This window comes from Canis aureus, chromosome 6 (assembly GCF_053574225.1).
Source record: "Canis aureus isolate CA01 chromosome 6, VMU_Caureus_v.1.0, whole genome shotgun sequence".
Lineage (NCBI taxonomy): Eukaryota > Metazoa > Chordata > Mammalia > Carnivora > Canidae > Canis > Canis aureus.
The window spans coordinates 9984926-10006501 of NC_135616.1; the positions used below are offsets into that span (position 1 = coordinate 9984926).

Below are 21576 nucleotides of genomic sequence, written 5' to 3' on the forward strand. Positions count from 1 at the left end.
GTATAGTTTGAAATCAGGACATGCAATACCTTTGACTTTGTTCTTTTTCTCAGTATTGCTTTGGCTATCTGGAGTCTTGGTGGTTCCACACAAATTTTAGAATTGTTTTTTATATTTCTGTGAAGAATGACTTTGGTATTCTGATGGGGACTACATTGAATCAATAGATGGTTTTCAGTGGTATGTCCATGTTAACAATATTTATTCTTCTAATCCATGAACACAGATGTCTTTCTGTTTGTGTCTTTGATATCTTTCATCACAGTTGTGTAGTTTTCATCATATATATCTTTTACTTTCTTGGTTAAGTTTATTTTTAAGTACTTTATTGTTCTTGATATTATTGTAATTAAGATAGTTTCTTTCTTTCTTTCTTTCTTTCTTTCTTTCTTTCTTTCTTTCTTTCTTTTTTTCTTTTCTTTCTTTCTTTTTTCCCTCATTATTAGTGTAAAAGCATGCCACTGAGTTCTCTAAGTAGATTTTTGTAACCTGCCATTTTATTGAAATCACTGATTAATTCCAACAATTTTTGTATTGACTCTTTTGGATCTTCTATATGTAAGATCATATTGTCAACAAATAACAACAATTTTACTTTGTCCTTCCTGATTTGGATCCCTTTTCTCTCTTTGTTCTGACTAATTGCCCTAGCTAGGATTTCCACTACTATATTCAATAGTCTCCCTCTCCTCCTCCCTCTCCCTTTCTTTTTCCTTTCTCTTTCCTTTTTTCATTTTAATTCCAGTGTACTTAACATACAGCGTCATATTAGTTTCAGGTATAAAATGTAGTGATTCAACAATTCCATATATTTCACTATTACTCTATGAAGTCAGCATCACCTTAATACCAAAGTCAGATAAGAATACCATAAGAAAACTATAGACCAAGATCCCTGATGAATATAGGTGCAAAAATTCTCAATGAAATATTACTAAATTGTATTCAAGAACACATTAAAAGGATTTTGCACCATGATCAAGTGAGATTTATGATGGTTCAACATGTGTAAATCAGTAAATGTAAATTATTACATCAATAAATGAATGATAAAAATTACCTGATCATCTTAATAGACACAGAAAAAGCAGTTGACAAGATCCAGCATCCTTTTATGATAAAAACACTAAGTAGATTAGTGCAGAAGCAACATACTTCAACATAATGAAGGATATATATGACAAACCCACAGCTAACTGAGGGAGAGAAAGAGGGAGGGGGAGAAAATGGGGGAGAGGGACAGGGAGAGGGTAAGGGAGAGGGAGAGGGAGAATAAGGGAAAGGAAAGGAAGGAAAGGGAAAAGAAAGGGAAAGAGTGAGTTTTCTCTTCCTCAATACTATGGAAAAGGTTAAGGAGGATTGGTGTTAATTCTTTAAACATTTAGTAGAATTCACCAGTGAAGCTATCTAACACTGAAGTTTTCTATGATGAGCAATTTTTGCCTAATGACTCAATTCTTTGACTTATTGGTCTATTTAGGTTTTCTATTTCTTCCTGGTTCAGTCTTGTTAGGTATGTATGTGTTTGTAAAAATGTATCTCTTTTCCCTAGGTTATGTAATTTGTTGGCATATAACTGTTCATGGTAGTCTCTTAGAATTTTCTGTATTTCTATAGTATCTGTTATAGTATCTCCTCTTTCATTTTTAAATTCGAGTCCTTTTTTCTTAGTCTAGATTAAAGTTTCTCAGTTTTGTTTATCTTTTCAAAGAATCAGCTTTTAGTTTTATTGATTCTTTCTAATTTTTTTGTTCTTTATTTAATTTACTTCTACTTTGATTTTTTTTTCTTTCCTTTTGCTAACTTTGGCCTTAAATTTTTTTCCTCTTTTTGGTTCCATAAGGTGTAAATATAGGTTGTTTATTTGATACCTAATTTCTTAGTATATGCTTTATTGCTATAAACTTTCCTCTGTGAATTGCAAAACTTTCCTCTGTGAATCCTACAAAATTCGATACATTGTATTTTCATTTTATTTGTTTTGAGATAAATTTTTAAATTTCCTTTTTGATTTCTTTTTGATCCATTGGTCACTTCAAAGTGTGTTTTTAAATTTCCACATATTTGGAGATCTACTCTCTTTCTTCTTGTTGATTTGTTATTTCTCAACTTGTGGTCAGATAAAACAGCTGATATTTTAAATCTTAAATTTGCTAAGATTAATTCTTAAGGCCATAATATGATCTATCCTGGAGAATGTTCCATGTGCCCTTGAGAATAATGTATATCCTCCTGGTGTTGGATGGCCTGCTCTATAAATGTGTGTTAAGTCCACTTATTCTAAAGTGTGGCTTAATTGTAATGTTCCCTTGCTGATTTTCTGTCTGAATGATCTGTACATTGCTGATAGTGGAGTATTGAAGTCCCCTATTATTATCATATTGCTGTCTATTTCTTCCTTAAGATTTGTTAGTATTTGCTTGATATATTTTAGGGCTCATATGTTGAGAACATATATACTTAGAATTGTTGTATCTTCTTGATGTATTGACTCCTTTATTATTATATAATGATCTGTTTTACTTTTCATTATCATTTTTGGCTTGAGGGTCTATTTTGTTTGATTTATGTATAGCTTACATCTGCTTTCTTTTGGTTACCATTAGCTTAGAATATCATTTTCTATCTCTTCCCTTTGAGTGTACGTGTTGGAGCCAAAGTGGGTCTTCTTTTTTTTTTTTTTTTTTTTAAAGATTTTATTTACTTATTCATGAGAGGCAGAGAGAGAGAGGCAGAGACACAGGCAGAGGGAGAAGCAGGCTCCATGCAGGGAGCCCGATGTAGGATTCAATCCTGGGACCCCAGGATCATACCCTGAGCTGAAAGCAGGTGCTTAACCACTGAGCCACCCAGGTGTCCCCAAGATGGGTCTTCTGAAAGCAGCATATAGTTAGGTCTTGTTTTTTTTAATCCATACAGCCACTCTGTGCCTTTTGATTGGTAAATTCAATTTACTTATATTTAGTGCAATTATTGATATATAAAGACTTACTATTGCTATTTTATCTTTTGTTTTCTGATTGTTTTGTATCTCCATTGTTTCTTTTTCTCTGTGTTTCTGTTTGCCTTTTTAGGTGAGTGATTTGCTCTGATGATTTGCTCAGTTTCCCCTTTTTCATGTTTTGTCTTTTTGCTCTAGATTTTTAAAAAAGATTTTATTTATTTATTCATGAGAGACACAGAGAGAGCGAGAGAGAGGAAGAGACATAGGCAGAGGGAGAAGCAGGCTCCTCACAGGAAGCCTCGCAGAGGAGTGGGACTTGATCTCGGGACCCCAGGATCACAGCCCGAGCCAAAGGCAGATACACTCAACTGCTGAGCCAACCAGGCATCCCTAGATTTCTGTTTTTATTTTAAGATTTATTTATTTATTTATTTATTCATGATAGACATAGAGAGAGAGAGAGAGGCAGAGACACAGGAGAAGGGAGAAACAGGCTCCATGCTGGGAGCCCAACACGGGATTTGATCCCGGGATTCGATCCCCGGACTCTAGGATCGCGCCCTGGGCCAAAGGCAGGTGCTAAACCACTGAGCCACCCAGGGATCTCCTAGATTTTTTGTTTTGTGGTTACCACAAAGTTTGCATAAACAACTCTTAGATAAAATAGTCTTTTTTTTCTGCTGACAGCCATTTGCCATCATTTGCTTACACAAGTTCTGTCATTTATTCCTCCCCTTTCATATTTTTATTGTAAAATTACCCCTTCTTATGCTATGAGCTTATTACCAAACTGTAATATTATTAGTTATCTTAATGTCATTTTCTCCTATAACCATTATGCTGTAATTGTTTAACCCTTTATTCTAAAATAGTGTTAAAATTTTCTGATTCTATTGATGACATTACTCAAAGTTTTGTATACTTTGTCTTTTTGTTTCAAGCAGAGGGGCTCCTCTCAATATTTTTTGTAGGGCAGGTCTAGTGGTGGTGAAGTCCCTCATTTTTGTTTGACTGGGGAAGCTTTTATTTATCCTTTCACATCTGAGAAAAAACTGCTGGATAGAGTATTCTTGGCAGACAGATTTTATCTTTTAATGCTTTGAATACATCATTCCACTGTCTCCTGGCCTGTAGAGCTTCTGCTGACAAATTTACTGATAATCTAATGGGGGGTCTTTTGTAGAGCTTTCTTTTTCCCCTGGCTGCCTCCAAGATTCTTTGTCATTGGCTTTTGACAACTTCATGACATTGTCTTGGAGAGGGTCTTTTTGCATCGAGAATGTAAGGTAATCTATTAGCTTTAAGGAATTACATGTCTAGTTATTTCCCCAGGTGTGAGAAGTTCTAAGAAAGTATTTATTTTTATTTTTATTTATTTGAGAAACAGAGAGAGGGGCAGAGGGAGAAGCAGGCTCCATGCAGGGAGCCCAACGTGGGACTCGATCCCGGGTCTCCAGGATCACACCCTGGGCTGAAGGTGGTGCTAAACCGCTGAGCCACCGGGGCTGCCCTCAGCAATTATTTTTTAAATAACCTCTCTGCCCTTCTCCTCTTCTCCTTTTGGTATACTCATTATTCTTGTGTTGGCTTTCCTAATAGAGTCTGTTAGCTCTTGTAGAGATTCTTCACTTTTTAAAGCAGGCTCCATGCCCAGCAGGGAGCCCAGTATGGGGCTTGAACTCCTGATGCTGAGCTGAGATCAAGAGTCAGACTGAGCTTAACCAACTGAGCCACCTAGGCCCCCAGTGTTTTTTCATTTCTAAAAAATATTAGTTCTCCTCTTCTACCTGAATCATTTCTAGATTCCTGTCTGCCAGATTACTTAGTATCTTTTCCATCTGATCTGTTCCATCTCCAAGACATTCTTCATCTCATTTATTGAGTTCTTCTGCTCCAAAATTTCTTTTTTTCCAGAATTTTAAAGACTTTGGTGAAGTACTCCTTCTGTTTATTAATTTTATTCCTAAGCTCATTAAATTTCCTTTCTGAGTTTTCTTTGTGACTTGTTGAAATTTTTCATGTTAGCTATTTTGACTTTTCTGTAAGTTAGACCCCAATCTTTTGTGACTTTGAATTTGGTTGCTGGGGAATTGTCATTTTCTTTTCGTGATACCATATTATCATGATTTTTCATGGTGTATTATGAGATGTGCCTCTGCAGGTGCATTTGAAGTACTGAACATCTTTCTTTATTCAGATAAACTTTAATAGTTTAACAGGTTGGAAATTAGAGGCCCTTCTTTTGTTTCCAGCAAGTGGTGATAGAAAAACACACATGTTTTTAGTTTCTCTTAACGGAGCTACTTCGTGGCTATATTTAGGAGTATAAAATTTCTAAGGAGGGTCCCCAGTGTCATTAGTGCTGCCAGGATCATAAATGTTGCTGGGATCACTAGGATCCTGGGTGCCCCACTGCTCCAGAACCACGGGGAGTCACATGCACCACCACAACTCCTCAGGTTTTGACACTTCTTCCTCCACATCCCCCCAACTCCAGTGGGTCCAATCAATCCACCTTCAGATGGAGAGATGTATGAATCACCCTGGTGTCTTGGTATGCCATGCAGGGAAATCTTTATTGGGTTATAGATGTCCTGCTGGTTGTAAATTGAAGGAGAAAGACAAAGGAAATGACTTACATGATTAAGATGCCAGCATCACTCCTCCGTATATCTTTTTTAGTAAACTGTCTTGTTCAAATATGTTCCCCAGCTTGTAATCAGGTTGTTTCTTATGATTGAGTTGTAACTAAGAATTTTTCACCTAATTCAAGATGCCAAGTATTTTCTTTTATATTTTCTTCTATAAGTTTTATAGTTTTAAGTTTTATATTTGGTTCTATGATCCATTTTGAATTTAATGTTTTATAGGCATATCATTTTATTGTTGCTTCTCAGATACTGTATTTTATTGTTGTTTTCTTTTTCTTTATGTATTTTTGTGTGTTTTTTCTTTTTTTGTTTTGTTTTTTTACAAATTGAGGGTTCATGGCAACCCTTCATTGAGCAAGTCTATCGGTGCAATTTTTCCAATAGCACTTGCTTACTTTGTGTCCCTTTGTCACATTTTGATAATTCTTGCAATATTTAAAACTTTTTCATTATTATTACATTTGTTATGGTGATCTGTGATCCGTGATCTTTGATATTACCATTCTAATTATTTTGGAGCATCACAAACTGTACTCATATAAGACAGCAAGCTTAATTAATAAATGTTGTGTGCATTACAACTCCTCCATTGACTTGCCATTTCCCTATCTCTTTCCTTCTCATTGAGCCTCCCTCAAGTATTGAAATTAAGCCAGTTAATTCTATAATTCTAAGTGTTCATGTGAAAGGAAGAGTTACATATCTCTTACTATAAATCAAAAGCTGAAATGATTAAGTTTAGTGAGGAAGTTACGGTTGGAAGCTGAGATAGGCTGAAAGCTGGGTCTTATGGAAGTTAGCCAAGTTGTGAATGCAAAGGAAAAGTTCTTGAAGGAAATTAAAAGTCCTACTCTAGTGAACACATGAATAAGAAAACAAAATGCTGTATGGAGGAAGTTTTAGTGGTTTGGTTAGAAGATCAAACAAGCCACAATATTCCTTTAAACCAAAGCATAATCCAGAGCAAGGCCCTGACTCTCTTCAATTTTGTGATGGCTAAGGGAGGTAAGGAAGATGTAGAAAAAAGTGTGAGATCAGCAGAAACTTAAAGAAAGAAGCCGTCTACATTACGTGAAAGTGTAAGAAGAAGCAACAAGTTATCCAGAAGATATAGCTAAGATAATTGATGAAGGAGGCTACACTAAAAAAAAACAGATTTTTGGTGTAGATGAGACACCCTTCTGTTGGACAATGCCATCTAGTCTTTTCATAGTTATAAAGAAGTCAGTGCATGGCTTCAGAGCTTCAAAGAACAGGCCAACAATCTTGGTAGAGGTTAACGCAGCTGGTGACTTTAGGTTGTCACCAATGATCCTTTACCATTCCTAAAAACCTAGGGCCCTTAAGAATTATGCTCAATCTACACTGCCTGTGCTCTATGAATGGAACAACAAACTTGGGTGACAGCACATCTGTTTACAACATGGTTTACTGAATATTTTTAGCCCACTTTTGAGACATGCTCAGAAAAAAGATTTCTTTCAAAATATTACTGCTCACTGACAATTCACCTGGCCATCCCAGAGCTCTAATGGAGATGTACATTAAGATGAATGTTGTTTTAGGGCACCTGGGTGGCTCAGTGGTTCAGTGTCTGCCTGTGGCTTGGGTAATGATCCCAGGGTTCTGGGATCAGGTCCCACATTGGGCTTCCCACAGGGAGCCTGCTTCTCTTTCTGCCTGTGTCTCTGCCTCTCTGTCTCTCTCTTATGAATAAATAAATATATATATAATTTTTTTTTAAAGAGAGGAAAGTTGTTTTAATGCCTGCTAACACAACATCCATCTCACAGCCCACGGATTAAGGAATTATTTAAACTGGCAGGTCTTATGATTTAAGAGATACATTTTGTAAGTCTATAGGTGCTATATATATTATTCCTCTGATGGATGTGAGAAAAGTCCATTGAAAACCTTCTGGAAAAGAGTCATCATTCTAGATGCCATTAAGAATATTCAAAATAAGGGCACCCAGGTAGTATAGTTGGTTGAGTCTCCCAACTCTTCTCAAGGTCCTGGGATCAGGTGCTCTGTCAGGCTCCCTGCTCAGTGGAGAGTCTGCTTGTCTCCCTCTCTTTCTGCCTCTACCCCCATTTGTGCACTCTCTCTATAAATATAATAAATAAATCTTAAAAAAAGAATATTCCAAACAAATAACACTGGGGGAGTATCACAATTCCAGACTTCAAGTTATATTACAAATCTGTTGTAATAAAATAGACACATAGGTCAATGTAACAGAATAGAAATCCAAGAAATAAACCCACAATTATATGATCAATTAATCTTCAACAAAAGAGAAAGAGTATACAATGGGCTAAAGAGTCTATTCAACAAATGGTATTGGGAAAACATTCTTTTTCATTGAAAAAGAATGAAACTGGATGACTTTCTGTCACCATACACGAAAATAAACTCAAGATGGATTAAAGACCTCAATGTGAGACCCACAATGATAAAAATCCTACAAAAGAGTACAGGCAGTAATTTCCCTGACATTGGCCATAGCAAGATTTTCTAGATAGATCTCCTGAGGCAAGGGAATAAAAGCAAAAATAAACTCTTGAGACTACATCAAGATAAAAAGCCTCTGCACAGTAAAGGAAACAATCAACAAAACCAAAGGCAACCTACAGAATAGGAGGAGATATTTGTAAATGGCATATGTTATAAAGGGTTAATATCCAAAATATATAAAGAACTAATACAGGTCAACATCCAAAAAACAATCCAATTAAAAAATGGGCAGAAGACATGAACTGATGTTTCTCTAAAGATGGCTAATAGACATATGAAAAGATACTCATCATCCCTTATCAACAAAATGCAAATTAGAACCTCAAACCTGTCTGAATGACTAAAAGCAAAACCATAAAAAACAATAGGTGTTGGCAAGGACGTGGAAAAAATGAACACTCAGCACTCTTGGTGGGAATGCAAACTGGTGTGGCCACTGTAGAAAGCAATATGGAGTTCCTCAAAAAATTAAAACTAGAACCACCCTACAATCTGGTAATCACACTACTGGGTACTTACTTCCTTTGGCCATTGCCCAAAATACAAAAACACTAATTCAGAAGGATGCATGCACTCTGATGTTTATAGCAGCATTATTTACAACAACCAAATTGTGGAAGCAGCCCAAGTGTCCATGGTTAGAATAATGGATAAAGAAAATGTTAGATACACACACACACACACACACACACACGCACACACAATGGAATATTACTCAGCCATAAATAAGAATGAGACCTTGCAGTTTGCAACAACATGGATAGATCTAGTGGGTATAATGCTAAGTGAAATAAATCAGAGAAAATAAATACCCCTGATCTCACCAATATGTGGAATTTAAGAAATTAAAACAAATGAGCAAAGAAAAGAGGGAGAGAGAATTTTTTTAAAAAACCAGACTCTTAACTATAGAGAACAAACTGATGATTACCAGAGTAGGGGTGAGTGGAGGGATAGGTGAAATAGATAATAGAAATTAAAGAGTACATTTATTGAGATGGGCGCTGAGTAATGTATAGGATTATTGAATTATTATATTGTACATCTGAAACTAAAATAACAATATATGTTAACTATATTGGAGTTAAAATTTTAAAAAACTTAATAAAAAAGATTTGAGATTCATGGGAAGAGGTAAAAAATATCAACGTTACCAGGAGTTTGGAAGAAGCTGCTTTAAATCCTCATACATGACTTAGGTGCACAGGACATCAGTGGAGGAAGTAACCGCATATGTGGTAGAAATACCAACAGAACTAGAATTGGAAGTGGAGTCTGAAGATGTGACTAAATTGTTGCACTCTCATGATAAAACTTCAACAGGGACACCTGAGTGGCTCAGAGTTTTAGCCCCTGCCTTTGGCCCAGGGCATGATCCTGGAGTCCAAGGATCAAGTCCCACATCAGGCTCCCTGCATGGAGCTTGCTTCTCCCTCTGCCTAGGTCTCTGCCTCTCTCTGTATCTCTCATGAATAAATAAATAAAACATTAAACAAAACTTCAACAGATGAGGACTTGTATCTTATAGATAAACAAAGAAAGTGATTTCTTGAGGTGGAATCTACTCCTGGTGAAGATGCTGTGAAGATTGTTGAAATGACAAAGGATTTAGAATGATACATAAGCTTATTTGATAAAGCAGCAACAGAGTTTGAGAGGATTTACTCCAATTTTGAAAGAAGCTCTACTTCTTCTACAAGTCTGGTGAGATTTATTGATCTGTAAGTAAATTGCTATCAAACAACATCACATTACTATAGAGAAATAATTTGTGAAAGGAAGAGTCAGTTCATGTGACAAAGTTCATTATTGTTCTATTTTAAGAAATTGCCATAGGAGGTTAACAAGAAGATAGTGACACAGTAGAAGGAACCTAGGCTCACTCTCTCTCAGGAATAAAACTAGATAACTATCAAGTTATCCTTTAGGAGGATAATTTACCCTAGAAATTGACCTGAAGACTGACTGAACAAACTCCACAACTAAAGAGAAAGGACACACTGAAGAAAGTAGGAGACTCAGAAACATGGTTTAAGGGAGAAATGGATCTAGTTGATATGGAGAGAAGGTTGCGGCAGTTGTGGAGAAGGGTAAGAGAGACAGGAACACACAGGGAAATGCACAAGGAGAATGTTGCCCCCATAGCCATTGGCTTGGAGCATGAGGGGCTGAATTTCTTGAATTCTTGCAACGAGTGGGTCTTAAAAGCCTGAAGTATTAAAGGTTGACCGGCTTGGCTGGGACAGAGCCCAAAGGACACTGCACTGCTCTTAGAGGGAAGGCAGGGAAACAACCTGGGAGCAGACAGCATGAAAACAGAGATCTGAAGATACCTGGGGCAACAATGGGGAGATCATTTGCTCATCTTGGAGCATGTCCCTGAGAGGCAGTGTTCATGAAGACACCTCTCCAGGAACAAAGATGCTGATCAGCACCATTTCCTTACCCTGCCCCTCAGTACCAACACAGAGCTACCTTCGGGAAACAGCACAGCACCAGCATTGGGCGTCTAACTTGCTTACAGTAAGCCCCATCCCCTGTGCTTGGGTAGAACTACCATTCTCAGTCATGCTTGCCTTACTCCCAACAAGGAAGTCCCCTTTCCTGGAAGATCAGCACAAACCCCTGCTCACACTACATCTCCCAAACAAAGAGTTTTATAGGGCCTGAGTGTAGCTGGTTCTCATTTCGCAAGCAGACAAGAGCACACCAAGTTAAAACTTGCCACATTCATCCAGGGCAAAACATTACCCACAGGAAGAAAGGAGAGCCTCTGCAGATGACTGGCCTAAAGGGTAGAGTAGCAGGAACAAAACAGCAGAGCACACACAGTACACACTGGAGATACTTCCCGAAATGCCAGGCCTTGGGCAGGACATGATCTCTTCTTCATGAGTCCATTACCTGAGGAGCAGGAGACATAACTGCCTTTTCTAACACAGAGAAGCAGGCAGAGGAGAGGACATTTAACAAAATGAAAAGAGAGAGGAATTTATCCCATATGAAAGAACAACATACGGTCACCATCTGAAATCTAAGCAAAACTGATATAAGCATGATGGCTGGGCAGCCTGAGTGGCTCAGTAGTTTAGCACTGCCTTCAGCCCAGGGCATGATCCTGGAGATCCAGGATTGAGTCCCACATTGGACTCCCTGCTTGGAGCCTGCTTCTCCCTCTGCCTTTGTCTCTGCCTCTCTCTGTCTCTCTCTGTGTCTCTCATGAATAAATAAATAAAATCTTTTTTTTTTTTAAAGCATAATGGCTGATGGAGAATTTAAAGCAATGATCATAAGAATACTCACTGGACTTGAGCACAGATTGGAAGACACCAGTCAGACCCTTACCATAGAGATAAAAGAACTAAAAAATCATCAGAGATGAAGACTGTAAAAAACAAGATTAGGAATATTCTTGATGCAATGAATAGCAGATGGAAGAAGTAGAGGAGTGAACTAATAACCTAGAAAACAAAGTAATGGAATGCAATGAAGCTGAACAAAAGGAAGAAGAATTATGCAACACAAGAATAGACTTAGGGAGCTCAAGGACTCCATCAAATGTACTAAGATTCATTATTGGAGTCCTAGAAGAAGAAGAGAGAAGAAAGGGGGCAGAAAGCTTATTTGAAGAAATAATAGCTGAAATATTCACTAATCTGGGAAAGAAGATAGACATCTAGATTGAGGAGGCACAGAAAACTTTATCAAAGTCAACAGAAACAAGCCAATGCCAAGACATTTTGTAATTAAATTTGCAAAATATATGCTAAAAAAATCTTGAAAGCAGCAAGACAAAATAAGTCATTAACTTACAAGAGAAATCCCATTAGCTAGCAGGAGATTTTTCAGCAGAAACTTTCCAAGCCAGAGAGAAGGGCATAACATATTCAAAGTGCTGATAGAGAAAAATCTGCAGCCAAGAACAGTGTATCCAGCAAGGCTATCATTCAAAATAGAAGGAGAAATAAATGGTTTCCCAGACAAACAAAGTCAAAAGGAGTTTGTGATCATTAAATAAGCCATGCAAAAATATTAAAGAGGTCTCCTTGAGTGGAAAGGAGAGGTTGAAAGTTACAGTAAAAAGATGGGAAACAGCAGTAAGAATGAATTTTTCTGTAAAAAAATCAGTCAAGGAACTCACAAACAAAAAGGGTAAAATAGAGGATCCCTGGGTGGCTCAGTGGTTGACTGCCTGCCTTCAGCCCAGGGTGTGATCCCGGAGTCCTGGGATTGAGTCTGACATTGGGCTCCCTGCATGGAGCCTGCTTCTCCCTCTGCCTGTGTCTCTGCATCTCTCTCTCTCTCTCTCTCTCTCTCTCTCTCTCTGTGTGTGTGTGTTTGTGTGCGTGTGTGTGTCTCTCTCATGAATAAATAAATAAAATATTAAAATAAAGGGTAAAATACTACACTATATACCTAAAACATAGGGAAAAATGAATAAAGAATGGTTTCAAACTTAATCATCAATTTAATATAGATTTTTATATGCAGAAGAGTTAGGTTAAATCTAAACCTAATGGTAATCATGTATCAAAAACCACTAATAAACATGTAAAGAATAAGGAGAAGGAAATCCAAATACATCACTAAATAAAATCAACAAAACATTAAAGACAAGAAAGGGTCAGAAAAAAATCTTCAGAAATAACCATAAAACAAGTAAGAAAATAGCAATAAATTTTATCTATCAATAATTACTTTGAATGTAAATGGACTAAATATTCCAATCAAAAGACATAGGAAATCAAAATGGATAAAAAAAAATAAGACCTTCCTATATGCTGCCTACAAGACATTCATTTTAGACCCAAAGACACCTACATTTTGAAAATGAAGGCATATGTAAACATTTATCATGCAAATGGATGTCAAAAGAAAGGAGTGGCAATACTTATGTTAGACAAACTAGACCTTAAAACAAGACTGTAACAAGAGACAAAGAAGGGCCCTAAATAATAATAAAGGGGACAATTCAACTAGAAGCTATAATAAGAAGCTATAAATATTTATGCAGCCAACATGGGAGCACCCAAATATATAAAACCATAACAAACATAAACTCAATAATACAATAATAGTAGAGGACTTTAACATCCCACTTACATCAATGGACAGATTATCTAAACAGAAAAGCAACAAGGAAAGAATGGCTTGGAGTGACACACTGGACCAGATGGATTTGACAGATATATTCAGAACATTCTATCTTAAAACAGTAGAATGCACATTCTTTTCAAGTGCCTATGGAACGTTCTCCAGAGTCGACGACATATTAAGCCACAAAAGAAGCCTCAACAAATTAAAAGAGATTGAATTCATAGCAGCATCTTTTTCTGATCACAATGATATGAAACTAGAAGTCAAGTGTAAGAAAAACTCTGGAAAGACCACAAAAACACAGAAGTTAAACAACATACTACTAAAGAATGAGTGAGTCAACCAGAAAATAAAAGAAGTAAAAAAGTACATAGAAACAGTTGAAATAGAAAACATGACAGTCCGAGCAGCCCGGATGGCTCAGCGGTTTAGCACTGCCTTCAGCCCAGGGTGTGATCCTGGAAACCCGGGATCAAGCCCCACGTCAAGCTCCCTGCATGGAGCCTACTTCTCCCTCTGCCTGTGTCTCTGCCTCTCTCTCTCTCTCTCTCTCTCTCTCTCTCATGAATAAATAAAATCTTAAAAGAAAACATGATAGTCCAAAACCCTTAACATGCACCAAAAGTGGTTCTAAGAGAGAAGAATATAACAATACAGGCCTTTCTCAAGAAATAATAAAAATCTCAAATAAACAACTAAGCTAACATTTAATGGAGCTAGAAAACAATAATAAATGAAGCCTAGGGCCAGCAGAAGGAGGGAAATAATAGAGATTAGAGCAGAAATAAATGACCAGAACCTGAAAAAAACAATAGAACATGTCAATGAAATCAGGACTTGTTCTTTGAAAAAATTAAAGAAGTTGATAAATCTTTAGCCAGATGTATCAAAAAGAAGAGAAAGGACCCAAATAAAATCACAAATGAGAGAGGAGAAATAACAACCAACACCATAGAAATACAATTATAAGAGAATGTTATAAAAAAAACTATATGTCAACAAATTGGACAACCTGGAAGAAATGCCTTCATAATATCTAGAAACATATAAATTACCAAAAAATGAAACAGAAATAGAAAACTTAAGCAGACTGATAACCAGCAAAAACATTGAATTAGTAATTTTTAAAACTCCCAAAACACAAAAGTCCAGGAGCAGATGATTTCAAAGGCAAATTCTACCAAACATGTAAAGATTTAATAACATTTCTTCTCACATTAATAAAAAAAAAATAGAAAAAAGGGAAGGAAAACTTCCCAATTCTTTCTATAAGGCCAGCATTATCCTGAAACCAATACCAGATAGAGACACAACAAAAAAGAGAATGATAGGCCAAGATCCCGGATGAACCTAGCTACAAAAATCTTTGACAAAATACAAACAAACCGAATCCAACAATACACTTAAAAAAATTATTCACACAATCAAGTGGAATTTATTCCTGGGTTGCAAGCATAGTTAAATATTCACGTATTAATCTCCGTGATACATCACATTAATAAAAGAAAAGATAAGAACCCTATGATCATTTAGATAGATGCAGAAAAAGCATTTGACAAAGTCCAACATCGATTTGTGATAAAAACCCTCAACAAAGCAAGGTTAGAGGGAATATACTTCAACATAATAAAGGCCTTATCACACAGCTAATATCATCCTCAATAGGAAAAAACTGAGATCTTATCCTCTATGGTCAGGAACAAGTCAGGGATGTTCACTTTTACCACTGTTACTTAACATGGTACTGGAAGTCCTAGCCTTAGCAATCAGACAACAGAAGGATATAAAAGGCATCCAAATCAGCAAGGAAGAAGTAAAACTTTCATTATATGCAGATGACATGATACTCTACATAGAAAACCCTAAAGACTTTATGAAGAAACTGCTAGAATTGATCCCCAGATTCGGTACAGTCTCAGGATACAAAATCAATGTACAGAAATCTGTTGCATTTCTGTACACCAAAAATGAAGCAGGAAAAACAGAAGTTAAAGAATCCATCCCTTTTACAATTACACCAAAAATCATAAGATTTTTTTAGGAATAAACGTAACCAAGTAAAAGATCTGTATTCTGAAAACTATAAAACACTGCTGAAAGTTAAGTGAAGATGACACAAAGAAATGGAAAGACATTTCATGCTCATAGATTGGATGAACAAATGTTGTTAAAATGTCTATACTACCCAAATCATTCTATACATTTAATGCACTTTCCTTCAAACTAGTAATGGAATTTTTCACAGAGCTAGGACAAAAAATCCTAAAATTTGTATGGAACCACAAAAGATCCTGAATAGACACAGCAATCTTGAAAAAGAAGAACAATGCTGCAGGCATCACAATTCCAGATTTCAAGTTTATTACAAAGCTTCAGTAATCAAAACAGCATGACACTGGCACAAAAATAGAGACATAAATCAATAGAACAGAATAAAAAGCCCAGAAAGGAACCCACAATTATATGGTCAATTAATCCTTGACAAAGCAGGAAAGAATATGCAATGGGAAAAAAGACAATCTCTTCAACAAATTGTATTGGGAAAACTGGCCAGCAAATTACAAAAGAATGAAACTGGGCCATTCTTTTTCACTATACACAAAAATAAACTCAAAATGTACTAAAGATCTAAATGTGAGATCTGAAATCATAAAAGTCCCTGAAGAAAGGAAATGCAGTAATTTCTCTGACACAGGCCATAGCAACTTCTTTCTAAATATATTTTCTCAAGCAAGGGAAACAAAAGCAAAAGTAAACTATTGGGACTTCATTAAAATAAAAAACTTATGCATAGAAAAGGAAACGATGATCAAAACTAAAAGGTAACCTACAGAATGGGAGAAGATTTGCAAATGACATATATTATAAAGGGTTACTATCCAAAATATATAAAGAATTTATAAAACCCAATACCCAAAGAACAATCAAATTAAAAAATTGGGCAGAAGACATGAGTAGACATTTTTCCCAAGAAAACATCCAGATGGCCAACAGACACATGAAATGATGTTTAACATCACTGATCATCAGGAAATGCAAATCAAAACTACAATGAAACCACTTCACACTTTTAGAATGGCTAAAATCAACAACACAAGAAACAACTGGTAGTGTCAAGAATGTGGAGAAAGGGAAACCCACTTGCACTGTTGGTGGGACTGCAAACTGGAGCAGCTACTGTGGAAAGCATTATGGAGTGTCCTCAAAGAGTTAAAAACAGAACTACCCTATGACCCAGCAATTGCACTACTAGGTATTAACCCAAAGAACATAAAAATATGAATTCAAAGGGATACATGCTCCCTGATATTTATAGCAGCATTATCTACAATAGCCAAATTATGGAAACAGCCCAAACAATCCACTAACTGATGAATGGATAATGAAAATGTGGTATATGTATGTGTGTATACATAATATATATGTATATAATATATGTACATATACATAATATATAATGTTATATTACTCAACTGTAAAAGGGCAAAAGATTTATACGATCTGAAGAGAAACCAGAGTATTATATTGCTCAACTGTAAAAAAGAAAGAAATATTTCCAGTTGTAAAAATGTGAATGGAGTTAGTATTTTGCTAAGTGAGATAAGTAAGTCAGAGAAAGACAAATGTCATATGATTTTACTCACATATGGAATTTGGGAAACAAAACAAATGAGCAAATGCAAGAAAACAACAACAACAACAACAACAACAACAAAACAGACAGGCAAATCAAGAAATAGACTCTTAACCTTAGAGAATAAACTAATGGTTACTAGAAGGGAGGTGGGTGCGGGAGGATGAGTTAAATAGGTGATGCACTTGTGATGAGCACTGGGTAGTGTATGGAATTGTTGTATCACTATATTATACACTCACTTGAAACTAACATTATACCATATGTCAACTCTCTGGGATTTAAATGAAAACTTAAAAAAAAAAAAAAAGAAATTTACACAGCCACCTCAACCTTCTGCAATCACCACAATGATCAGTCAGCGCCATCATAGAGACAAGTCCATCCACCAACAAAAAAGCATAACTCACGGAAAGCTCAGATGTTAGCATTTTTTTAGCAAGAATGTGTTTTTAATTACTGCATGTACTTTATTTGTTTAAACATGATGCTATTGCACACTTAGACAAGTTTATAGTGTAAACATATTTTTTATATGTACAGGGAAACCAAACAATTCATTTGATTTGCTTTATTGTGATACTCACTTTATTGCTGTGGTCTGTTCTGGACTGAACCTGCAATGTCTATGAAGTATGCCTAATATATCCAAAGCATAAATCAGACTTCTGTTGTTTTTTTGACATACAAATATCTATATTAATTCCTTAAATAGCACTCATTTGAGAGTCAATGTTTCATTGTCTTCTTTCTTCAAAGCCTGCTGTTTTAGAAGGGTAATATCATTTGTAGCCTAAGTCCTGCTTATTTATTCTTCATAGAATACTGAGATTTTCTCTTTATCAGCACTATTTCAAAATTTTATGATGATATGCTCTAGTTTGTTTTAAAATGTTTTGGTGACATACCCTAGTTTGAGACTTTTTTTAAAGATTTTATTTATTTATTCATGAAAGACAGAGAGAGACAGAGGCAGAGACACAGACAGAAGGGAGAAGCAGGCTCCATACAAGGATCATCATGTAGGACTCGATCCCGAGACTCTGGGATCAGGACCTGAGGCAAAGGCAGATGCTCAACTGCTGAGCCACCCAGGATACTTGGTTGCAGACATCGATGGGTAAGATATTTCAAGAAAACCATGCTGGCAGGTGAAATGGATTCCAGGATGCTCTGGGCCAGCACATGCAAGGTATTGGTAGGAGAGAAGGAGTTAGAAGAGGAATAAACAAAGGAGATGAAAATGGGATGGCCTTTGGAACAAAAAGCCTGGCCTTTGGAATAGTTGCATTAGATGATAAGCTGCCCAGAAGAAATCACCTATGCTCTTATCAAAAGAATTGAGCCTCATTCTCTGGGAGAACTGGAGCAACTTATCTTCATGTTAGTGGTCAGGGCTCCTCTACAGAGTGGGACAGAGCATTGTGCCAAACCGATCAGAAGGCTTAGTTCCTGACCATCCTCAGCTCTAGTCATCTGCAGATGTAGCTGCAGATGAAGACAGACTAATGGGCTAGGTAGATGTAGTGGGATAATTGAACAACATTAAGGGCTGGTTGTGTTTAGAGATCTTCTGTTTAAAGCAAGATAGGGCAGCCTGGCTGTTCTCTATCTCGAGCCATATTTATCTGCCCAGTGTGAATACATTACAGGTGGAGAGTGGGAGTCTTGCTCAGTGCAATAACATACACTAAGTTCTGAAATCTTATCATAATCCATTGCAATTATCTACTTGATTCTCATCACAAACTTTCACATCAGTTTTTACCCAATCTCAATTTTCCCAAACCCAATCTCTATTTCAGGATTTTCTAGAATTCTCCACAAATAAATAGCCCTCTCATCTGTTCATGACTTTGCCCCCTGTATTTTATCCCTTTCTTGATTATTTTTTATGTAGTGGAGCCCTTTCTAAGGGGAAAGGAGAGGAAAGGCAGATAATCACTGGCTGAGGCAGAAGTATACTTCCCAGACAGGTCTTGTTGGATCCACTTGGTGGAAAACTGTTCAAGACAAAACCTCCAGCAGTGTCTGAAACACACCAGCAGAGATTCAGGAAAGCACGGTGCTGGAAGGAGCCAACTCAATCCTTCATTTGTCAAGGGAGGTGAAATGAACAGGCTAATTATCTGATGAGGGGTAGAGGGGAGCCTGGTAGGTTCTGGATAAGTGGCATCAAATCACTGAGTAAGTGTCATTTGAAGAATATTAAAAACAGAAATAGACTAGAGCCTGAATGACATTCTAGAAGCATGCCCTCCTTTGCACTTGAATGGATCATTTGACCTACAATATATACATATATATGACCAACCGTTTGACCCCTATGCTCTTGATCAACTTCTCTAAGAAGTCTGTGAACTGGAGCTATCCTGCAAAATATTCAGTGCTAGTCCATGGGGAGGTAAGAACCCAAAGTAAGAGTAAACATTTGAAAAAATGTATGAGTTTGACACTGCTATGAAATTCAAACACATTTTATATTTTATAAACTTACTGGCTCTTGACAGATTAGGATTTTTAAAATTCTGCTCTTTCAGAAGCTTTGTTTAATAAAAGAGTGTTTAAAAAATGCATTTTTCAGGCTATTTTAAAATTTAAGGTGATTTTCTTTTATACTTTCTCAAAAGGCAAAAAAAAGGAAAAAAGAAAAATATTCTGCCAAAATGAGTTAAACTCATTGTTTTAAGGATCAAACCTGCTCAGATTTTCCTTAACTGAGGCCAGCCAAGATATGACTATCAGTTGGAAATGGGTTTCCCACTGGTTGGGGTTTTGTTTTACTCCTACCAGAATCATGTCAGGAGTGGAAAGGCCTCCAAACTGCCCTTTCTCTTTATTTGATTCTTTTAATTCTCTATTTTCTATTTCCCTGCCTTTTCCTATTTTTGATTAAAGGAGCAAACTAGTTGAATATTTTTCAGGACCTTATTTGAATGGAGACAAACTCTAAAGAATGTTGCTTTTTAAAAATTTGATTTCTTGGGGTGCCTGAATAGCTAAGTCAGTTTAAGCATTGGACTCTTGGTTTCGGCTCAGGTCATGATCTCAGGGTCCTGAGATTGAGCCCACTTATCCCTCTCTGCTCTCTGCTCCCCACCCCCTGCCTCAGTCTCTCTCTCTCTCTCTCTCTCTAATAAATAAAATATATTTTAAATCCTAAAAGTTAAAAAAAAATTATTTCTTTCACCTTTTGGTGAGTGATAACCTGATTTTTTAAGTGTCCATCATTGCCAACTAAAACACCTCAGCAGCTCCCTGTTGCTAACTACATTAAAGGTAAATGTATCTTGCTTAAGAAGGGTGAGATGGCTTTCCTCACACTGGGGAATGTATATATGTGTACAACAGAGGCAGACAGCCCTTTGGCACCTCTGTCACTTGACCCCCTCGTTTCCTAGGGGTAGCAAACAGAGTTGAGAGCCCCACTGCAACAAAGTCTAAGGTGTTATGTTGTGAAATAGAACTCGAGGAGCTGAGCTTTGAAACATAAAATATTCACACTCCCACCTGAAATCTTTTTCCAAGTTACTCTGTACAGTATTGGCATGTGTCTAACACAGGAACTATGCAAAGTCTAAATTCTCTGAGGCACTTTTTTGTGACCATCTCATTATTCTTGAGTGTTATCAACCAGTAAAAAAAGGGGGGCGAGGGGGGAAAAGGGAATTGGCTGAAATATCATGAGGGTCTATTTTAATATCTGCACAGAGCATAAACCTTTGCTACTAGTTGCAGACTTGACTAGAACAGGCACCTGAGATTCTAAAACTGAGTAGTCAAGGTGATGGAAAAGCAGCATGTAAGAGAGGGGAGATGTTTTAAAAGCGTAAGGCACTTACATCATTGGTCTTTTTAAGCAGCATCTCTTCTATGGGGAAAGATTCCTCCATTTATCACAGGACTAATTAAGTTAAAATTACCAAATTTCCAGTAAACTAGCAACATTTATCTAGCACCTACTTCATACAGATTATCATCCTAGCACTCAGAAGGAGGCATCTCTATTAAATGTAATTACTCATTCTTGCCAAAGCAATGCTTCTATAGATTGTGGTGTGTGTGTGTGTGTGTGTGTGTGTGTGTGTGTGTGTAATATTAGCTGTTCCTATGTCTCATTTCTGACTAGACTGCAAATTGTTTGAGGGCAAAGATTAAGACTTACACATCTCTGAACCCCCTCAGTGTCTATTACCATGCTTTCTACATATGAGATGCTCAAAGAATGCTTGCTAAAATGAAATATTGGAGGAACGATGGACTAGTCAGGTGGGGCTCAGATAGAGGAGATGACTACAATTGAAAGTGAGGTTTAATTATTAATGAACTCATTTGGTTCCAAAAATATTGCCTTGTACCTACTATGCACTAGCCCACTTACATGCTAAGAGTATAGCTGCAAAAAGAAGAAAGAAGAAAGAAAAGAAAGAAAGAAAGAAAGAAAGAAAGAAAGAAAGAAAGAAAGAAAAGAAAAGAAAAGCACATATCAAGCAGTCAATGTAACTCTCGTGAAGTTTACAACTGAGTTTGGGCCCAGGACTAAATGGCTTTACTTCTGGTGTCACACTTGATGTAACTCTGCCACAGGTATTTATGCTCCTCCCCATCTCACCCCTGATTTCTGACATGTATATACGTGTACCCAGGACTGCTATGATTCTACTTTGGTTGCCAACAGGTATGAAAGTAACAGTATCTGACTACTATTCCCATTCTCTCTATCCTTAAGAAAA

The 21576-nt window shown here is 36.7% G+C and overlaps 1 long non-coding RNA gene across 2 annotated transcripts in view; it reads right to left on the minus strand.

Annotated features, from left to right (window-relative positions):
• LOC144315488 (uncharacterized) overlaps nucleotides 1–13319 on the minus strand; it is a 133865-nt gene extending 120546 nt beyond the window's left edge. For both annotated transcript variants that reach the window (XR_013381188.1, XR_013381185.1), the window contains exon 1: nucleotides 13216–13319. This is a non-coding gene — a long non-coding RNA (uncharacterized LOC144315488). The remainder of the gene's footprint in view (nucleotides 1–13215) is intronic.
• Nucleotides 13320–21576: the final 8257 nt, after the last annotated feature.